General features: G+C 42.9%; 3 long non-coding RNA genes across 3 annotated transcripts in view; 1 reads left to right on the top strand and 2 right to left on the bottom strand.

Annotated features, from left to right (window-relative positions):
- Positions 1 to 1440, bottom strand: part of LOC138569546 (uncharacterized) — a 60627-nt gene extending 59187 nt beyond the window's left edge. Inside the window, exon 1 of the long non-coding RNA XR_011303260.1 lies at positions 1134 to 1440. This is a non-coding gene — a long non-coding RNA (uncharacterized lncRNA). The remainder of the gene's footprint in view (positions 1 to 1133) is intronic.
- An 88-nt stretch (positions 1441 to 1528) lies between these two features.
- Positions 1529 to 19155, top strand: part of LOC138569545 (uncharacterized) — a 106637-nt gene continuing 89010 nt past the window's right edge. Inside the window, exon 1 of the long non-coding RNA XR_011303259.1 lies at positions 1529 to 2124. This is a non-coding gene — a long non-coding RNA (uncharacterized lncRNA). The remainder of the gene's footprint in view (positions 2125 to 19155) is intronic.
- Positions 8989 to 19155, bottom strand: part of LOC138569547 (uncharacterized) — a 218700-nt gene continuing 208533 nt past the window's right edge. The window contains exons 2-3 of the long non-coding RNA XR_011303261.1: positions 12057 to 12211; positions 8989 to 11222 (exon numbers count right to left, since the gene is read on the bottom strand). This is a non-coding gene — a long non-coding RNA (uncharacterized lncRNA). The remainder of the gene's footprint in view (positions 11223 to 12056; positions 12212 to 19155) is intronic.

The raw sequence follows: 19155 nt of genomic DNA, 5'->3' as shown, positions 1-19155 counted from the left end.
CACCTAACTACCAAAAATATTTGGGCTCCTTGCCCTGGTGTCTACTTTTCTACCCTACTAAGGGTTTACCTCAACTGGAGCACTACTATCAACAAGTGTCCAACCTCCAAAAAAAATAATCTTGAGGTTACTACAAAAGGTTTTCCAATATGTGGGCAAACACACCCGGCCGGCATGTGAAAGCCACCCCACAAAATGTACATGTAACTACACACATGTACAAATCCACTGCACATGTTACCATCTACACTACTCAACAGTTACACTGAAAAGCTTCCCCATATGCACTAAATATGTCCCATGCTCAGAATACTACAAACTTGCGCTCACAATCGCAAACTCAAAACTCAAAACTTAGAGTCCACACCACACTTACACACTACCCACGCATTCACATTAGAACTTTGAATTACACAAACTTGGATGTGTTGCGCCGCCAGCCATGGTGGTGATCAGTCACCATGCTGGGCGCGCAGGGTAAAAATCAATAAAACCAGCAAAGTGATTTCCAAATGAACTCCTGACAGAAATACATGTCACATTAACAACATCCTTGCAATACTGTTAAACTTGTACTACCAAACGGTGTGAACATTTCAGTAATTAGAACCAAAATTCATATTTATGCTCCTTGAGAATAAAAACATTTCATAATTCATCAAAATGTAATCATGCGTTGTCTTTGTTGAACGCAAATGTGAACTTTCCCTTAAGAATGCATAACTCACACACATGCCCACTAAAACGTTGTACTGCATTAATCTCATAAATCATAATATAAATGATACCTGTAATCCGCACGCACATCAACAACTCTTCAACACTTTGAACATCCATGTGAGGATTTCCAAATCCTAAACATTATCCAACATGGTCACAGCTCTCCCCCTCCCGCACTGACAACTTTAATCATAAAATGTCTTAATGATCCCTCAGAACGCATACTTCGCTGCGCTCCGTGTAAATAAACTCCAGCTGTTCCTTTATTGCTCGGATGCAATAGTCAGTGTTAAAAAAATAAACGTTGTACATCGTTCACCCATGATGTTGCAACACATCCCTTCTTTAAAAAGTTGGACGGCAAGCAAACCTAAAAGCTCCTCTACAATGCCGCCAGTTTAAATTGAAAGTACCTGTGAGTGTTGCGAGCACTGCCAATCCATGAAGCAGCCAGCTAGTCTTCAAATCTTGCACTGAAAAGTACTTTCATGGCGTTGCAAATAAACAAAACGCTTTCTCATATTATCTCCGGAAACATTCCTTATGTACCGCATGACCTCCTCTGCAAAATCCTGTCCTGTTAACAACGAGTGATTTAAGTTCTAAACTCACGGCCGCAGACCTCCGCTGCATATTTCTTCCTCCTGTGCACTTCACACACGAACTTCACAAACGAGTGATGAATGTTCTGAAATCGCAGCCACGACCAAAACAGGAAACAACTGAGTCCCGTCTTGACTTGACACAGTTTACGTCTTCCGGGTACGTCATGATGCAATGCCCACGTCCCCAAGGCCTTTCCTCTAGAGAGTTCCTCTGACTCCGGGGAAGAAAATGAGGGCGCCAGCCCCTTTTCTCTGCGTTCAAGCTTAACGGGCATGCTGGAATGCAAGCACAATATAGCTTGCTGGGTGCGCGCACCACCCACAACCCAAAGGGACCCCTCCATGGCACAACTTTCGCCCGCCCAAGACTCTGCCAAAATTAACTTCCCCACAGTACCTTGTTACCGGACTGCAAGTCCCATGAGCCCAAGTGGCGGGCCAAATTCAAATGGCAATCCGAATTTGTCTCTCAGTCCTGTTTGATGCCAAAACAGAGGCTGCTTTACGGCCTCGTGGCACGAAATGGGAAATCTCCTGCTGCTAATCTCCATCAATCACTCCAGTCTCCGTCCTCATGCCAAGATCTTCATGGATGGATTTTTATTGCCTGATGCCACAGCCATTTCCAGGACTTTCTTCGTCTTCAGTCGCCAAGATAGGTACATAGGCATCAGGATTCTCCTTTTCAGTTCTCCAGTTCTCCTTCACTCTCCATACCTTACTCCAGGTTCGTATTCCTCATCGCCAATTGATGTATCTGAGTCAGGAATGACATGGAGCAGGAACCAGGCTGACTCAGGTAAGTGAAACAGGCTTTATTGTTCTTAGTTACATAGCATAGTCAATGAAAGGTAGGAGAGTAAGTAATAAGCCTCTGCCCTGGTTCCCAGTCTATCTCCAAGTCGAACCACAGCAATTTGAATAGCACAGATGTTTAAGTGTTATTCTGTTTTTGTGTGGAAGAGCAAGAGATCGGTAAGTGGGTTAAACCAGCATGAAGAACATATCACATAGAACACCTGCGATCAAGAATGATGCAAAGACCGTGTACTGTCATGTTATAACCTGATTTGAGGAATATATAGAAGTAGGGGCCAACTTAAATGCAAAACAGTTTTTCCCAAAATAAACAACAATCCGGATGATCTTTCTCTAAATGCCACTACTGATGACTGTGGGCAGCTATGGAATGTTGGCCAATAGAATTAAGATCGTACCCCTTCCTCCTTCACTCTGTCCCTGTCACGTTCCTCCTTCCATAGTCTGGTTCTGCTTAGGGCTGATCTGTCCCACCAGAGCCTTCCTGCCCTGGCTGGCTTGGCACTAACCTTCCTCTATCTCTCCTGCAACTCCTGTATGTCTTACCATTTCTTCCAACTTGCAGCATGCTATCTTCTCTGGTGCACCTCTTCCACTTCCCGATGATATTCCCCTGAGTATGCAGTGATAAAATTGCAGGAAATAATAATGACTGAATTTTCAAAGATGAAAAAATATTGCTAGAATTAATAGAGTGGGTTAAAAATACCAACCTGCAGAAAAAATATCGAAATAAAGACAAGAAAGTGTAATGATAGGGGTGAGTGTATGTGTAAAAAAAAAAGAAACAGATTTAGGTTAATATTGGGATTATGGGAAGAGAGACAAGGAGAGTTTAGGAGTAGGAGAGGTAAGGGGAGGGTTGGGGAGTGTCCCCCTGAAAAGGTATTTTGTATTTTTACAATGGGCAATGTAAAAGGCATGTTGATATTTTTTCTTGCAATATTTATTGCACTTTGTATTTGTACGTCACTGTTATTTCAACAATAATATTATAGTAAACCATTCCCCTGGCCTATGTGCCACTTCCACAACCATCTTCACTTCACATCCAGCGTGTATGCTTCTCCTTCCACCTCCTCCACACTACCATCTTCCCATGAACCTACAACTTCAATGTCACTTAATACTTTGCTCCTCATCCTTGAGTTTCATCACTGACTCCCACACTTTTTCTCCTACCACTTCCTCTCCACACATGGGCTGTCATGTTATCCCCTCCTCCTTGATCTCTTCACCTCTCCATCACCCCTTAACACCTCCTCCTATCTGTTTATTGTTATGATCCTTTGCTCCTGAAACTTCTTCACCCCCCCTGCTTCTTCTTTTCATTCTCGTTCTTTGATGTTACCACAGTGCCTTCTTCACCTTAATTCCAGCCACTTCTTCCTGTCCACTCTATTCCCTTGATCTTTCCAACCCCTCCTTAAGCTCCATCTTCTCACTATTTACTTCTGCCATTCTTAGCCTTTCATCTTAACACCTTCTCATTCAGCTCCTTAATTTTCGTCACCCCCAACCTGTCCACTATCAGGCTATGATCTCATCATCTTCGCCTTCACCCTCTTCGCTCTCATCACCTCGTCCAGCTCTTTACTGCTGCTACTTCTTAACCTTGTCTGTCTCTTTAGCCCCTGATCTTTTCACTACTGTCCAGTTGCCAGCCTTCTACAAACACAACCTTCTTGTTCCTGCCACCCACACTATCAAGTGAGTCTGGCTGAATTCCAACTGTGTTCCCTCCTCCCCCAGGATGGGTCTTTCAGGCAGGGTCTACACACCTGTCTTGTACATAGATGAGGGTTGGGATTTGTTGCTGTCTCTAATTGCACTTGGGGCTTCTTTGGACTGTGCAGGGTGGGATCAAGTCTATAACTGCCATGTCCAACATCTTGAAAGCCAGCACTTTTCTCTGTTACCTTGCCCTGTGGTGACTGCCCAATACTGTATCCACTGTGGGTATGATTGTTTTACTCTTCGCTTTACTGAACCAACTATGTGTTCTGGGAAAATGCAACATTGTACCCCCAGAAGAGTCATTAATTGACATTGTCCATTTGGGCTACAGTAAACCCATCTTCCCACATAATGCCTGTGTTTCCAGGGATAGAGAAACTGTGTTCCTTCTGGTGCGTGAATACTGGTCATCACAAAGTCTCTTATTTCTTCATTAGTCAGGTCTTTGGGCTTCCATCCTGGCTTGACATCAATCATGATCTTCATCCCTATGGCTTTTTTCGCAGTTTTCTGGCACTGAGAGATTATTATCTTGATGACACAAAATCCTAGCAATATCATCACTAACAGGGCTCCCATAAACTTGAATGCATCTGCCATCCATTGTGGAACCCATGAGAACAGTGATCCAAACCAGCTGTCATCATCAACTTCCTCAGTTTCATTGATCATCTGGTTCTGCAGGTTTGTTAGCATACCAATGGCTTCAGTTAAGGTTCCATTCTCCTCACCGTGAGAAGGTATGAATGTGCAACATGATTCTCCAATTTTTGCACAAACTCCTCCATCCATGGCTGTGATCATGTCAAGGACATATCTGTTCTGGAGAGTCATCAGTCGGATGCCTCGTAACTCTTCCTTGATCACATTGAATCCTTTTATGGTCGTGTTGATGGTCTGCAGTAACTCCCATCTGGTTATCTGCAACCATTCAGTATTTACTCCAACTTGGATTCTCTGCATGAAAATCGTTGTGAACACTGATGAGGTGAGGCTAAACAGCCTGTGTTCATATGGGATTGCATGAAATGCTTCTTCTGATTTAGCAGAGAAGTAATTCGCTCTCTTCATTCAAGTTATCAGTTCCACAGATCTCTTTTTCCTCAGGTGAGCATCTGCTTTTGGGAAACTGTCAATATTCAGGTCACCTTTCGGGATCACTAATGCTGGCACATGGACATTTACTATTTTGCATATACCTCCCCAGTTCTTCGGTAGTCTGCTTTATGCTTCGGATTCACATGCCCAATAATGATCCATAATTACTGCAGTCCCATGAACCATTCCTGGAGCATCAAAAACTTGTCCACAGTTCTTATTCTCTCCCATTTTTCTTGTGCCATTATTCCTGAAGCAGAACTTTGGGCTCTCAAGTGGCACTATCTGTAAGGGTCCTCCTCTGTCTTTTTGGTTTCTTCCGCGACTGTACTTAGGCAATCTTCATTTGGTCTCATTTGCTGGTAAGGTTTCCTTAATGGATACCTATAGTCCATGGTTTTCTTGGTATCAGTACTTTAATTGGTGTTGCTCTCTTAATAGGTACTGGGCAGAGCCCTACTGTGGCTCTCTGGTGATGTATTTGCTCATCATACATCACATATCTTTGTGTGGACATTCCTGGTACTTCAAAATGGGCGACTGGAGTGCAGGCTTTATTTGGGACCTCCTCTACAACCTGCTAAGGCTTACCTGTCAGATGAGGGAAAGTAATCACATGTCACACCCCACCAGGAAATCAGAAACTCTCTTTTCTTCTATGTTTTCAGCTTGGTTGATTGTGGAGTATTAATTCCTAAATCGGGCAAATTGATCTTTTCGTCCATCCATTCTGAATTCATGAGATGTTTTAGATAGCTAGAAACTATTTTCCCTTTTATTTTAAAGACCAGATGTTCAGTAGCCTTATTACACCATTCGAAGTCTCATCAGTGTGGCAGATATTTTCAAGGTCCCATTGTATTTGTATTTAATTATTTACAGAGCGTTTATGCTGAAGTGTTGAACAAACAAAACAGTACAAAATCGAGACTGGAATATGACAACGAACCACAACATAGTATTAAGAGGGCGAAGAAAGAAGAACAGTTTTAAGTCTAGTAGATAACACAGGCAGGGTGGAAGAAGAGCACATTAAAAGAGGCAAGGAATTCCCATTAAGAGCCAGCCAGGAAAAATATAGCAAATTGGAAGGAGCACAGGGAGGCATGGGACCAGCAAGAAGAAACAGAGGCTGAGAGTGCAAATAACAAGGATGGGAGTAGAAAGAAATAAGAGATAAGAGAGAGGGTGGAGAAATACCATGGAGAGATTTGAAGACAATCCATAAGAAACTAAAAAGAAGGCAAAACTCAAAAGAGAGGCAAGTCAGAGAGAGGAGAGATGAAGAAATGGAAGAGCGTGGAGGAAGAGAAAGAAGAGTACAGATAGATACAATGACAGGCTGAGCAAAGTGGTGAGGGCTGATAAGCTGGGATACCTTAAAAGCAGGGAGAAGAAGTAAAAAATGATGAAAAAATGCAGGCAGAAATAAGGGTTTTAGTAGCAGAGAAGTACAAAATATGATGAATCTTACAGACGTAAAGCAAATGAAGACATGAGTGGGCAATGGCATAAATATGGTTTGAAAAGGAGAGAGTGAGTTAAAGGTTACTCCCAGTTTATGAGCGGTAATGGAGAAGGGTAACAGAGTAGGGGTGAAATAGAGAGCTGGGACAGGAGGAGAAGGAGAGGAAGAAAAAGGAAAAAAGGCAATTTCTATTATTGAGGGGTTAAAACAGAATAGCTGGATTGCAGTCAGGCATGAGGAGGGAGAAGTATGGCGAGAATCAAAAAAGTTGGAAAAGAAGAGGAACATTTGAGTCGCCAGCATGAAACTGAAACCCACATTTCCTTAACTTCAGAAAAAGGAGAAGTATAGCGGGAGGATAAGAGGGGGGGCAAAAATAGAGCCCTGGGGAACACCATATTGCAGTAATGTAGGAGGAGTGTGTGGCAGACCAAGAAACAGAGAAGGTACAGTTAGATAGATAAGAAGAAAAAAAGTGGAGGACAGAGTCAGAAAAGCCAAACGAAGAGGGAGTGGAATGGAAAGTCAGGACATCAACAGTGTGAATCGCAAGAGTGTTTCAGGTGTCTAGCTGTAAGAATGGAGTTGGTGACTTAAAATAAAAGGAAAGAAGAGAATCACAGTGGAGATGATAAGAAACCTGAGAATGGATATTGTGCTAAAGAAGTTTAGAGAGGAAGGGAACAAGAGTGATAGGGTGATAATTAGAGGAGAGAGAACGATTTAGAGAAGGATTCTTTCAATGTGTGTATCTTTTTTCTGATCATGCATCCCAAATAGAGTATACAGACATGTTTGCCATCATATTAAATTTAATGTGGTCACAGCATGCAAACAAGCTATGCAATGAGAATTTAACTAACCTCTTTTAAAATAGTAGACCAGTGTGTAAAAATATGCAAAACCTACCTATACATACTAGATAATAGAGGAGGTGCTGTACTTGCTTTATTCAAACACAAAGCAAATTCTATGTACATGGTTTACATAGGTCTTAAAAGTGATCTAATAACCTGAAAGGCAATGGTTCTGAGTAACTCTCCAGCTGTGCTTCATTGCAAAATAAACCTTTGCTCTGTGTGCATGGCTGTCTCAGTGTCTTTCACATCCTGGCACCTGTCTCTTTCAAATGTGACTCTTAACTTCTGTTCCCAAAAATGACCAGCATCAGAGTACATGGCAGATGTTTCATAATCTCTAAACCTTGCTGGGATTCTCCTTTGCCATTTTAGGCATTTCTGTGTACATTCTGAAGGACATGGACTGTCTCAATTCTCCTCACTGGGCTTCACCAAAGGGGAACCCTCTTCTTTCTCTTCATGGACAATTCTGCCCTGTGGTGGGACAGGTGACCTGCTCAAGTCAGACATTCGTCTCAGTATTGCTTGATTCTCTCTAGTCATGTTTTAAATCATTCAATGCATGCCAGAGCTTGTCTAAATGCCCATCTGGGGCTGTGGCAGGTTTTGCAGCAGAGAATATTGATGCACCCGAAGCAAGGCTCTGGAGAAGGTCAGGTCTCTCCACTTTAGTGCAAGAGGAACTACTATCCCTGAGTACCTGACAAGCCTACTATTGGACACTAATATAGTTGTGGACCTATCTGTTCGATGTATCTATGTATCAATACATATTCCTCTTGTATGTATCATAAGCATTAGATGCTATCAATATCTTCCCCACATTAATAACTTGGAAACGAACCAAGGAACGTTGGTAGTTAATCCAATTCTTGAACAGGCATGGGTGTCAAATTATTTGCAACTATTTGGCCCTCAGGTAGACATGCATGCTCCATTTGAAGTTAACTCTGAGGCCGTTTGTCTGTTGGTATTTTCAGGAGAGAATACTGAATCATTAGGCATGCAGGTGGCTCTAAAGTCGATGGTCCTAATCAGCTTGCTAACAAACCTTTTCAACAAGATCCAAAAATGTGGGCAAGTCTTCTGTATATGTCAGTGGCGGCTGGTGAGTTTGAAAGCTGGTGGGGTGTAAATTTCCCAGGGTGAATTTGTGCAATTTACTGTCCAAAAAACCCACCAAAATATGAAAAAAGCATTCGGTTTTACATATTAATGGTGGTACACTATTCTTACGTGTGCAAGTGTGATGGTGTATTTTACAGCAGCTTGTATTGAGAATAGCTGGTACTATGGTGTATGCATAAAGAAATTCATTATATAGTCAGTAATAATGGAAACATATGTTTGTCATGCTGTTACTGGCATTCACATGCGTTCATCCTCTTACTAAGGTGGGATTTTAGGCATTTTCTGAAAGGGGGAAACTAAGCTAAAATATTACTTTAGTTTTTAACCACTTAATTAATGCGACATTTGTCCTATCTCTAATGGCTGTCTGCCTCGCTGAGTTGCCATTGCTTCAGTTGCTCAAAGTTGCAACACGTGGAATGCACAGGTCTCAGAAATAGCACATACATATTTCATGGAGAAAAATGCAACAGAAATAGTTTACTAAGTTTATTATGTTGAGTGCTTTATTATCAACCAACAACCATAACATCAAAACATACTTCACATTTCTCACTGTTCTGTCAAATAGATCACTGCAACCTTACACAAAATTCTAACATATATAAGGCCATTGAAACAAAGAATTCAAGGTAACCCACAAAATAACTGCAAATAGCTTGTTTGTAACAGAACATTCACTGGTCAATCATTTTGAAAGTTTGGACTCAAATTGTGCACGTTTATTTTTCAGAGAGGCAAATTTATCAATGGTCCGTGTATTGAAGTCAGGGATCTCTTGAATTAGTTGTTTTTTTCCATGGACAGCATGGCCAAAGCATTCAGACGATCCTCAGTCATTGTGTTTCTCAAGAATGTTTTAATTCGCTTCAGGGTGGAGAAACAGCGCTCACACTAAGCTGTTGTCATGGGTGTAGTAATCAGAATTTTTAATAACTGCATTGTCTCACTAAATGCTTCTTCGAGATTGTTTTCAATGAACAATTTTAATAAAGAAATTGCCCCGCTTGAACTACAGAATTCTGGTCTCTCATAAACAATTGAAAACTCAGTGCGCAGTCTTTCCTTGTTTAACCTGGGGTACGCTTGGACAGTTGCATTCAGTGCATCATTGGGAAAAGACTGTCCATGTGTTTGAAATAGGTCACTCTGCAACAATTTGGCCCCCTCCAAGTGGTTAGTAAATGCAAAGCGTTCTTGGGCTTGTGTAACTTAATATCACATACTTCTTTAGCCAAAAAATTCAAAGTGTTCATATTTACATTGCGACCTGAAAAAGTTGCCTCTGATGGAAGTTTAGCTTCCAGATTGTCAGTGCTTTCACGTACTCTGCCAATGCACTGGATAAAGGTTGCAGTAGCTTTCTGCACATACACAGAGTCAATGTCTTGCTTCTGAAGCTGGTTATATAGAATGTCGACATGGGGCATTATGTCATTGAACAAAAAAAGGAGGAAAAGGAACTCCTCCTCTTTCAGAGTTCGAATGAATCCCTGGGCCTCATGCACAGTAACCCCCTCAAAATCAGTCTGTCTTTCAATAATGATCTCAAAGCATGTACGGAGTGCTTCCCTGTGCTGATATATGGCTTCTACTACCCGAATATGGTAGCTCCAGCGAGTGCTAGATGGTTTTGGAAGTCTTTGATCTGATACCTCATTTAGAATTGCGGTTCTTTTTGGAGAACAAGAAAAAAATGTACAGAAGCCAGAGATATCACAAACGAAAACTCGAGCTTCTGAGATTTTTGAAACAGCCTGTTCAATGATGAGGTTAAGCTGGTGTGCATAGCAATGTACATAATGGGCATTTGGATACACGTCAGCTACTTTCTTTTGGGCTCCAGCAGACACCCCCCTCATTACACTCACACCATCATATGTTTGCACAATTATTATTTTTTGTGGCAATCTTCAGGGAATACTTTGTCCAATGTTTCCATTATGGCAGTAGCAATGGTCTGCGCACTAGAGTCTTTCAGATGAGAGAATCCATAAAACCTTTCAACAATTCTGTATCGTTCATCAATGTAGCGATAGACTAGCACAGACTGAGTCTCAGTGGAAATATCAGTTGTATCGTCTGCCTGAATAGCCACATAATCTGTGCATTTTAACTGCTCCACAGTGATCTCTCTGGTGACCGTGAGCATACAGTCCAGCAGTTCATTCTGAATAGTTTTTGAAGTGCCCTTGAATACTGTTGCATTTTTTAAGTGTTGTTCCATTGCACTGTCTATGCTGGATACAAAATCCACCAGGCCTCTAAATACACCAGGATTTAAAGAGTCTTCAGTTTCATCATGGCCACGTAAAGCCAATTCAAATGCACCATAAAAACGCACACAGTCAATTAACTTTGACAAGATGTACCTGTTTTTATCCACATCCTCATTATGCCTCATCGCGCTCCGGTGATAGGCATCATCCAACTTTGTTGCAATGTTTACACTTCCCAACATGCGCAGCTGTAATATATTCTCAATATGAGATTTGAACGATTCATGTCTCTTGCTTTTTTCTGACAAATGCTTTAAGTCAGTGACTCCTGTTTTTATCCAGGCCATTTCACCTCCAAACAGCAGGCAAGGGAAGCAGAACAAAGACCGCTTAGCAATGCTACCAGTGAGCCATGTATTCTTTCCATACCACACCATGGAAAATGTGCGTGTGTAATCCTTTCAGGCCCTAGTCTTTTCACCTCCAGTTTTTCACTGTGTGCGAGTCTGGAAAATGCTTTTGAGAGTAATTGGTCCACTGAATTCATTTTCGGCAACAGTGACACCTGTTAATAAGCAAAATTAGTATGTACATGTATATGTATATGGGATCATGTAGTCATTGTTAGGTATGCTCTTCAATAACACATAAGTATAATTAGTCGGTACTAGACACAGATAACATCTGCAATTATACACAACTCTGCTGTACTTATCATCCACCAGTAAAATGGAGTATAATTGCTGATGTTATCTATGCATACGTTAACACACATGCCCATTAGCAAATGTGACACCAGCCACACAGTACGTATTGCAGCTTGTTTGGCAAATTTATGGAAGAAATGAGGCAAGTTTTTTATGTTAATACTGTTCTAAAAAAACATTGTTTACAATGTAGCTAGATTTTTCTGACTGCATAACACAACCCAAACCCCTCCCAAGCAATGTGGGATCAAAGGTGAAAATTAGAAAGAAGGTATTCTGATGTTTGAAAGACTGTGGGATTTTTCAGCGGTAAAACAAATTACTGTATACCATTCAACTGGAAGATACCAGGACATCATGAGGTAAGTGGGAATCACCACCCAAACCTATCCTTCGAAAAACTGTTTCCAAATGGACAGGTTTGCTTCCGTTGAACCATACGCAGGCCTTTTTGCATTATATGTATGCCTTTCCATTTTCACATGCCACCCTCTCAGCTCGTCATAGATGCCATTCTGTAGTCTGTACTGTTCATCAGATTTTCCCCCACCTCATTGATCCCCACAAACATGGGCTTCTTTTCAAAACAAATTTAAACAAGATGCCTGTGTGCCTTCTTTACTACAGATGAACACAAACAGAGTTGAAGTGCCCTCAGCACCAAACCCTACAAAAGACTCATGCTAGCTCACCTCTTCTGGAGAATGGTCACTGCAATGAACTCCTTCACAGGCTATGGGAAATCCAAATCACGGAAGGTGCACTGTGGAGGTTGAAGTCCGATGTTTTTAGTTTCACAATTGCCCTGGACTGGTTGGATTTGTTCATGTAAGGTGTTGCTGATGGTCTGTAAAGAGAAAGCGAGAGACTGATCTGAGAAAGGGCAACCTAGGCTCAGAGCAGTATTAAAATGGTTTTCACACATGAAGGAGGGAGAGTTAACTGCTTGTAACATTGAAGCTGCACCAAAATAATCATTAGTGTAATGTGTAAAGAAAGTACCAGCAACTACCACCATGTGCCAAACATCAGTTGTATAATGCTGCAATATATACATTTTTGTAATGTTTTCATTCTGGGGCTTTAAAAGTGAGCTTTGCAGAGCTCACATTACAAAATTAATTTGCTGCAGCCCTTCAGGCACCCGATCTATAAGCACTCTGCGTGTCCTTCACTGAAGTCCTGTTAAAAACAGCATTGGGAAAGCCACTGAGGTCCTTCCTGTTCAAACACAAGCATTGACAAGGCCAAAATGTTTGGCTTCTGCATATGTTTTAAGCTTTTGCCAGGCAATCCTATTAGATGCCCAGGTACTTGATTGCAGTCTGTTCACGCGGGAACATCCGGATCCGTGGGAAGAAGTAGTTCAGCCAGAGACAATGTCTCATAGAAATAGAGTTACCAATCCACTGCAGGTGTGTAATGGGACGCCACATCCAATATGTTCAAGGCATGAGAAGAGCTTGGAAATGGAATACAGACTGTGGGTCCGATTATCTGTCATCTCTCCTTTAGGTAGACTTGGAAAGGGTAGTAACTGTCTGAGGGAGCTGATGCCTCACATACATAAGGACTATGTCAACGAAGGTATGGACTAGGAGTCATGAAGAATACCGAAACGTAATGTGTACCTTTACTCTTTCTGCCCCATTCCTCGCATGATTTCTCACCCTCATTCTAAAAGCCTGCTTTTGAATTTTATTGTAGGAATTACGGAGTCACACAAGCAAGGGTAGCCTGAATTACACAATATGTATTTTAATTATTGTGCACTGGAAATAGAAAGTGGCATTTTGTGAGTGTTTTTTAAATGATTGACACGCCTGTTGTAAAACTTTAGAATTTGGAATTGGTGTAATCTGGGTGTATGTCATCCCTGGTGGAAATTTTTTTTAACTGATCATCAAATTTGGCAATTTTGCTTGAAGTATTGCGTTACTGAGATGGTACTGTTAGCTCTTATACATCGATGTGCATGGCAGTTAATAATATGTGTTAAAATCCCACGCTTTGCGAAGGAGGATGATTTTTCGAGGAGGAGGTGTGATATTCACAGTTGCCAGCGCGCCACCAGCCCTTTCTCACTCTTCTTCAGTTTTCCTGCTGCCACGTGATGCCTTTAGCTGCTGTGTTGTCTCCCCACTATCGGTGCTCCTTTCTCCATTGTGCAGCTCTGTGAAGTCCTATTCTGGCGCCATCAGTCAGGGGCACTGACAGAAAGACACTGATGCACGTGTGGCCAATGGAGGTAGGGGGCAAGTAGTTATTGTATATCTGCAGTCAGCGTGAGAACATTGCTCAGTGCGGCGGTGTTGGGGTCCCTCTGCCTGCCATGTCCTTTGGTCGGTGTAGGAGTCTTGGGTCAGAGTAGCACTTCGAGAAACTTTTGACATGAGCATTAATACCGGATTTCCTTAAATATTTGCACAAATGACTGCAGATGCAGTAGAGTTCACTGGCTGCAGTGGTTAGCTCATTTATTATGCCGTGTTCGTTGGGGGAGGGGGTATCCAGTTGAACTTGGTGTTCAATTCCCCCAACATTGCAAGAATGAAATGCTGAGTCTACCATGCTGATTTCGAACCTGCAACCTGTAAATCACACATTACCTTGCAATTTTCCGCCGCTGCAGTATTTTTTTGCTAATGTATTTTTGCGAGGAGACCCATCCACCCCAATCTTTCCTCCACCAGCACGAACTCCACCAACCTGTATTGCCTTACCCAGCTCTCCCAACCCGCCTTTTGTTGCATTACCACACCACCGTACTAAAACTTTGGTGGTGAGGCAAAGGAAAAACCTTCAGCAACATTCTGGAGGTAATTTCGCCGCCTTCGTAATGAGGCCCGTCTCGGTTTTCAAATATTACACATTAATGTTCATAATCAATTCTCCCCAAAAGTTAAATAAAATATGCCTGTTAAAATAGTCCACATACTTACCAAAAAAAATAAAAAATTCGTGAAAGGAAATATTTTGCTGCGAACAGCTCAGAAAGGGACAACCTTGAGTGTGAGGTCGATGTCAACTATTACAAACAAGCATTGGCAATGCCAATAGTTTGGGCGTTAACTGTTTGCATTTATGGGCACCAGGGTGCAAAGAGGAGAGTGCAAAGTTTTAAAGGAGGTTGCTAGAAGGGGTGCAGGTGGGAAATGATGTTGATGTGTGCAAGTGCAATTGAAAACTTTAAGCACCTTGTATGGAGCCCCAATCGACTTTCTAGGATTTTGCACTAGCAGAAATAGTACATTGGAAATTAATGGTAGCACCACTTGTGACAGAGCACAAACATTTATGAGGCACACTTAAAAATGTCAATACCATGCCGTGTCATTCCTTGCTGTGCATCAGCTGGCTTTACACACAGATGGAGCAGAATAGCAGACAAAAAGGCACACGCACATATTTGAACTTCATATGTTAATATCACCAAGTGCACAGGAAGGTGTGAGCCACGCAGAGACTGGCCAAAACGGACAAGAAAGCACGTTTCTGGCAACTGTGTATGCCGTTCAGAATACTTCTACAGTCACGTGCTTCAGCTGAAAGTCCACTGCGAGGTTGGGACACTGATCACAAGGCTTCGGCTAATAACACCTATGTGCGATAATAAAACCGTGTCCACTTTGTCATCAATTATTCGCTGCACAATGAGGGCGTTCAAGGGGAGCTTTTACTGGGGGAAGGGAAACTGGTGCTGGATAGACCCGCCAAGCCCCATGGCATTCACTGCCTGGGTGATAAGAGGGGTGCAGATCACACCTCCACCAGTTGGTGTGAATCAGTGATCAGGAGTGTGTGCCCAGGCTGGGCAGTCAGAAAGGAGGAATTGCGAGCAACTAAACGCTAAACGTGCCTGGAATGTCTACAGTCTTTCTAGGGGGCTGAACCGATCAGAACGTTCTACATAGTGTGGCGATATGTGCAATAATTAAGGCTGATGAAGCACACACAAACTAGACATGAAGCGCTGCATAACATGTAGCATTGTCAAACGAGCACAACAACCACTTCTGTGGTTCAGGGTTACAAACTACCAGTTTATTCACCCGAGAGCCTTCATGGCAGGAACAGGCTAAAACTAAAATGGAAAGTTGACCAGGTCACCTTCAGCCTAGAGGGATTAGCCTGTACTGAAATTCATTTATGGGGTGGCGGGCACCTCCTTTGTGCCATACAAAGGAGGTACCACCCATGACCCAGCCGTGGTCACCCACCCTTGAGATCAGTGTTAAGCTAAATACATGCCATCGACTAGTTGCACAGGGAGTGGCGTGTTTAAGAATTACTAGCTGCTACCTAAAGTGAAACCACCCACGCCTGCTGTGCCCGTCCACCCCATTCACTCTTTCCAGCCTGAGCGCCAAGCAGCAGCACTGGCAGCAGCAGCACAGCCACTGCCCAAGTTCGTCTCATGTTGAGGATATGTTCAAGGCATGAGAAGAGCAGCACCAGGGTGAGGTGAAGGTGGTGTCCTTTTTCTGTTTCAAAACCTGTTCATATCCCTGGACCCTAGGCGAAGCCACTACAACGGCTGGCACTGCACTTCCAAAGAAGACCGCCACTTTAGGGAAGCCCTCCTGCAGCAGGGAGGTTGAGCAGCGACACATGGAGAAGCAAGCCGCGTTACCAGTCCTCAGTGGCGCCTGCAGCATTAAAGAAGCAAGAAATACAATCAGGGCCTGAAAATGCCTAAGCAGAGTTGCGGTGAGCTGAAGAAGACCGAGGTGATGTGGGCAGGGATCTGCAGTGGGTGGTTGCCTCAATAGCAATGCTGTGTGAGGGTGAAGGTGGCGTACACAAGATGCAGTGATCAGCTGGCCACAGGTTGGTGAAAGTACTGGCACAGGTAGTATCTGGAACTTGAGTGGGAGGGAGGGATGAGCGAGGGTGAGACACCGGGGAAAGGGTAAGAGATAGGGATGAGGAAGAAGGCGAAATAAAATCACAGAAAGCAGCGATGTTGTTGTACACGGCCCCTACAGTCAGCACTGAAAGACGTGTAGTCCCTGGTAGGGGTAGGTAGTGGTAATTTACCGCAGGCAAGGCAGGGCCCAGGCTGCCTCTGGTCGGTCTCTTCCATCTGAGCAGGGGTCCGGTCCGGTCGTCTTGTAGACTCGGTCTTCGTCGGGCAGAGAAAGAGAAGTGTGAAGGTGGCGTAGGCGCACGTACACATCCTGCGCCACCTGCATAGATACAGTAATGTCATTGGCTGTTTGCCAGCCAATGCAAGGTTTGTCATTGGCTGGAAAACAGCCAATGACATTACCGTAGCTAAGGGTGGGGAGTAATCTTCAGTACGCTGTTTGCGCACATTTTATGCTGGCGAGGCCACCTCTCAAGCACCCCACCAGCCTACTAATAAAAGGGGCTTACGTAGAGTGCGTGGAGCTACTAGCTCCACGCACTCCACTATTGTAAAAATGTGTGTAAAACAGGACGCACCCCGCTGTGGCAGCCGGCCTGACGCCCATAGGAGTCATGGGCGTCGGCCAGCTGCCACAGTATTGTTGCCACAGTGCCCCCGCGCTGTTGGGAAATGCAGAAGATTCAGAAGAGATTCTTCTGAATCTTCCTCTGCTTTTTTCTTCTTTTCTTCTTTTTGGCGGGGCGGCGCCCTGCCGCCCTATAAAAGCAGCCACCACTGGTATATGCTCTTTCTTTGTATTTTCAGAAACCGAATGACACCCCTCTCCTGGAAGACTGGTTTTGTCATTCCAGTTTACAAAAAGGGAAGCAGGACCCAGCCTTCCATTTTTTGCTTCATTACTCTACTTGATGCAGATAGCAAGATCTTTTCAGTTATAATCTTGGAAGAAATGGAGGAGTGGGTTATATCTAAAGGCTTTTTAAGCTTCTATAAAACTGGTTTAAGATGGAATGTTGGGGCTGATTGTAATGTTCTTATTATGTGTTGTATTCCGAAAATGGCATGGGCCTCGGAGGCCCCACCTATGTCTGCTACCTCCCTTGATTTGACCACTGCCTTTGATGTAGAGGACCATACTCTGTTCTGGGCTAAATTGGATTGGTGGGGGATAAATCATGGCTTGCTCAATATTTTTATCTACCTGCATCAGAACACTCCAATACAGAGTAAACTAGACAGTGAGGGCCACTTGCCAAGGAATATCAAAACATGTTCAGGTCGTAGGCAAGGATGCGTTCTGGCCCCCTGTCTATTTAATCTACATGTATCTGAGGGGAGTGCCTAGAGAATGCTTCCTTTGTTTCGCAACACATTGGGGGGCTGAAAATAACTTAGCTCATGTAAGCGATATTCAATCAACACTACAGCTAAGTCAATGCCTAGTCTGGGATGCTGAGGAAGACCCTTATTGATGTATTTTTATATCCAGTTCAGTACTCTGGATGACAACCCTTGTATAACACCCCCCTCTTAGAATCCCCCTGACCCCACTGAGCCAAGAAATAGGTTTGTTTTGCAAATTAAAGGGTTTATTTGAAAATTTAAACAATATATATATCACACTTCTATAAATAAATTGATAATGGATATTACACTTGTGAATATGAGCAGTAGTCAGCAAGAGGTAACTTATAAATAGGAACAGAAGAATAAGGTGGGAAAGAATGCTTTATATGGTTCAAGGAAACGCAAGGTGGAATAAAATGCAGTACAGAAATAACTTGTTATGATTTTAGCAAAAGGTAATATGATCACTTTTTCTTTTGACAATTCACTCCCCCCTATGCAATACAAGAAATGGAAGGAGAGCACACCGTCTTCAAGAATCCCAACAAATCACACGTTATAATGCAATACACAGTTCCAGTTCCCCCAGCAAGCTTAGAGAAAACAGGGATGAGTTTTAAACACAGGCGAATTACTTTAATGTGGTTTGCAATGGAAGTCAAAAGGTGCTAAAATTGCTTTTAATTCCCTCTAGAGGTTCAGGGTAGGTGATGGATACTTTATATTAGTTCAGGCTCACTTTAACAATACTCTATGAATGATTAGCAGATTGCAAACTAATTTTAGCAAAGAGAAGCAAAAAGCTGCTGATTTCTACAGATGAAGAAATCGGGCCAAATTGCAAATCGCGGTAAATTTCGCGAGTGCGTGTCTCGCGATTACAGAAAAAGCATAGGGAGTAGGAAGTTCTAGGTTCATCGGAAAGCCTAGATTCTAAGCTTTTCGATGAAAGTTAAATCTTGTTCCTAGCACAAACGGTTCCGTAGATACGGATGATTTAATAAAGGTAGATTTTCGGATTTAAAGTAAAACTCAAAATGACAGGTGACAGCTTGCAGCTGCAGAATTGACAGGTGACAGTTGTGCAGCTTTACATATGACAGATGACACGATTTCTAGGAGGCTGTTCTAATTAGGTTAAAATAGTTTGGATTAGATTATTTTAACTAAGAGATTGGGTTCTGCACAGTTCTGGCGGATACTCACTCCTAATTTTGAAATGAATGGGCCTCGTCACGGATCTGGTCAACTGAACTGGACTGGGCGGTTCTGCTCACAGCTTCTGGGTCAGCTCTGCTCTGCTGGTCTAGTCTCTCTGGATACGGCGGGTCAATCAGGCACCGGTTCTGCTCACAGCGGTCTGGGTCTGGTCTGCGGTTCCGGCAACAGTTCTTGGCAAAGAATTCAAACAGCTCGCCCGGCTGTTGAATAGTTTGGTTAGGTTTGCTGGATTCTGAAGGCCTGCTGAGAATACTTTTGCTTGCAGTGGGCCTTCTAGGTTCAAAGTTCTGTAGTCTATGTTTAGCTTGGAAGTCTAAGTGTTGGATCTCTGGATGTGAAGTCGTCTGTCA

This window comes from Ambystoma mexicanum, chromosome 2q (assembly GCF_040938575.1).
Source record: "Ambystoma mexicanum isolate Mex_15411 chromosome 2q, UKY_AmexF1_1, whole genome shotgun sequence".
Lineage (NCBI taxonomy): Eukaryota > Metazoa > Chordata > Amphibia > Caudata > Ambystomatidae > Ambystoma > Ambystoma mexicanum.
The sequence above is the reverse complement of the archived record's forward strand: the minus strand, read 5'-3'. Positions and strand labels throughout refer to the sequence as shown.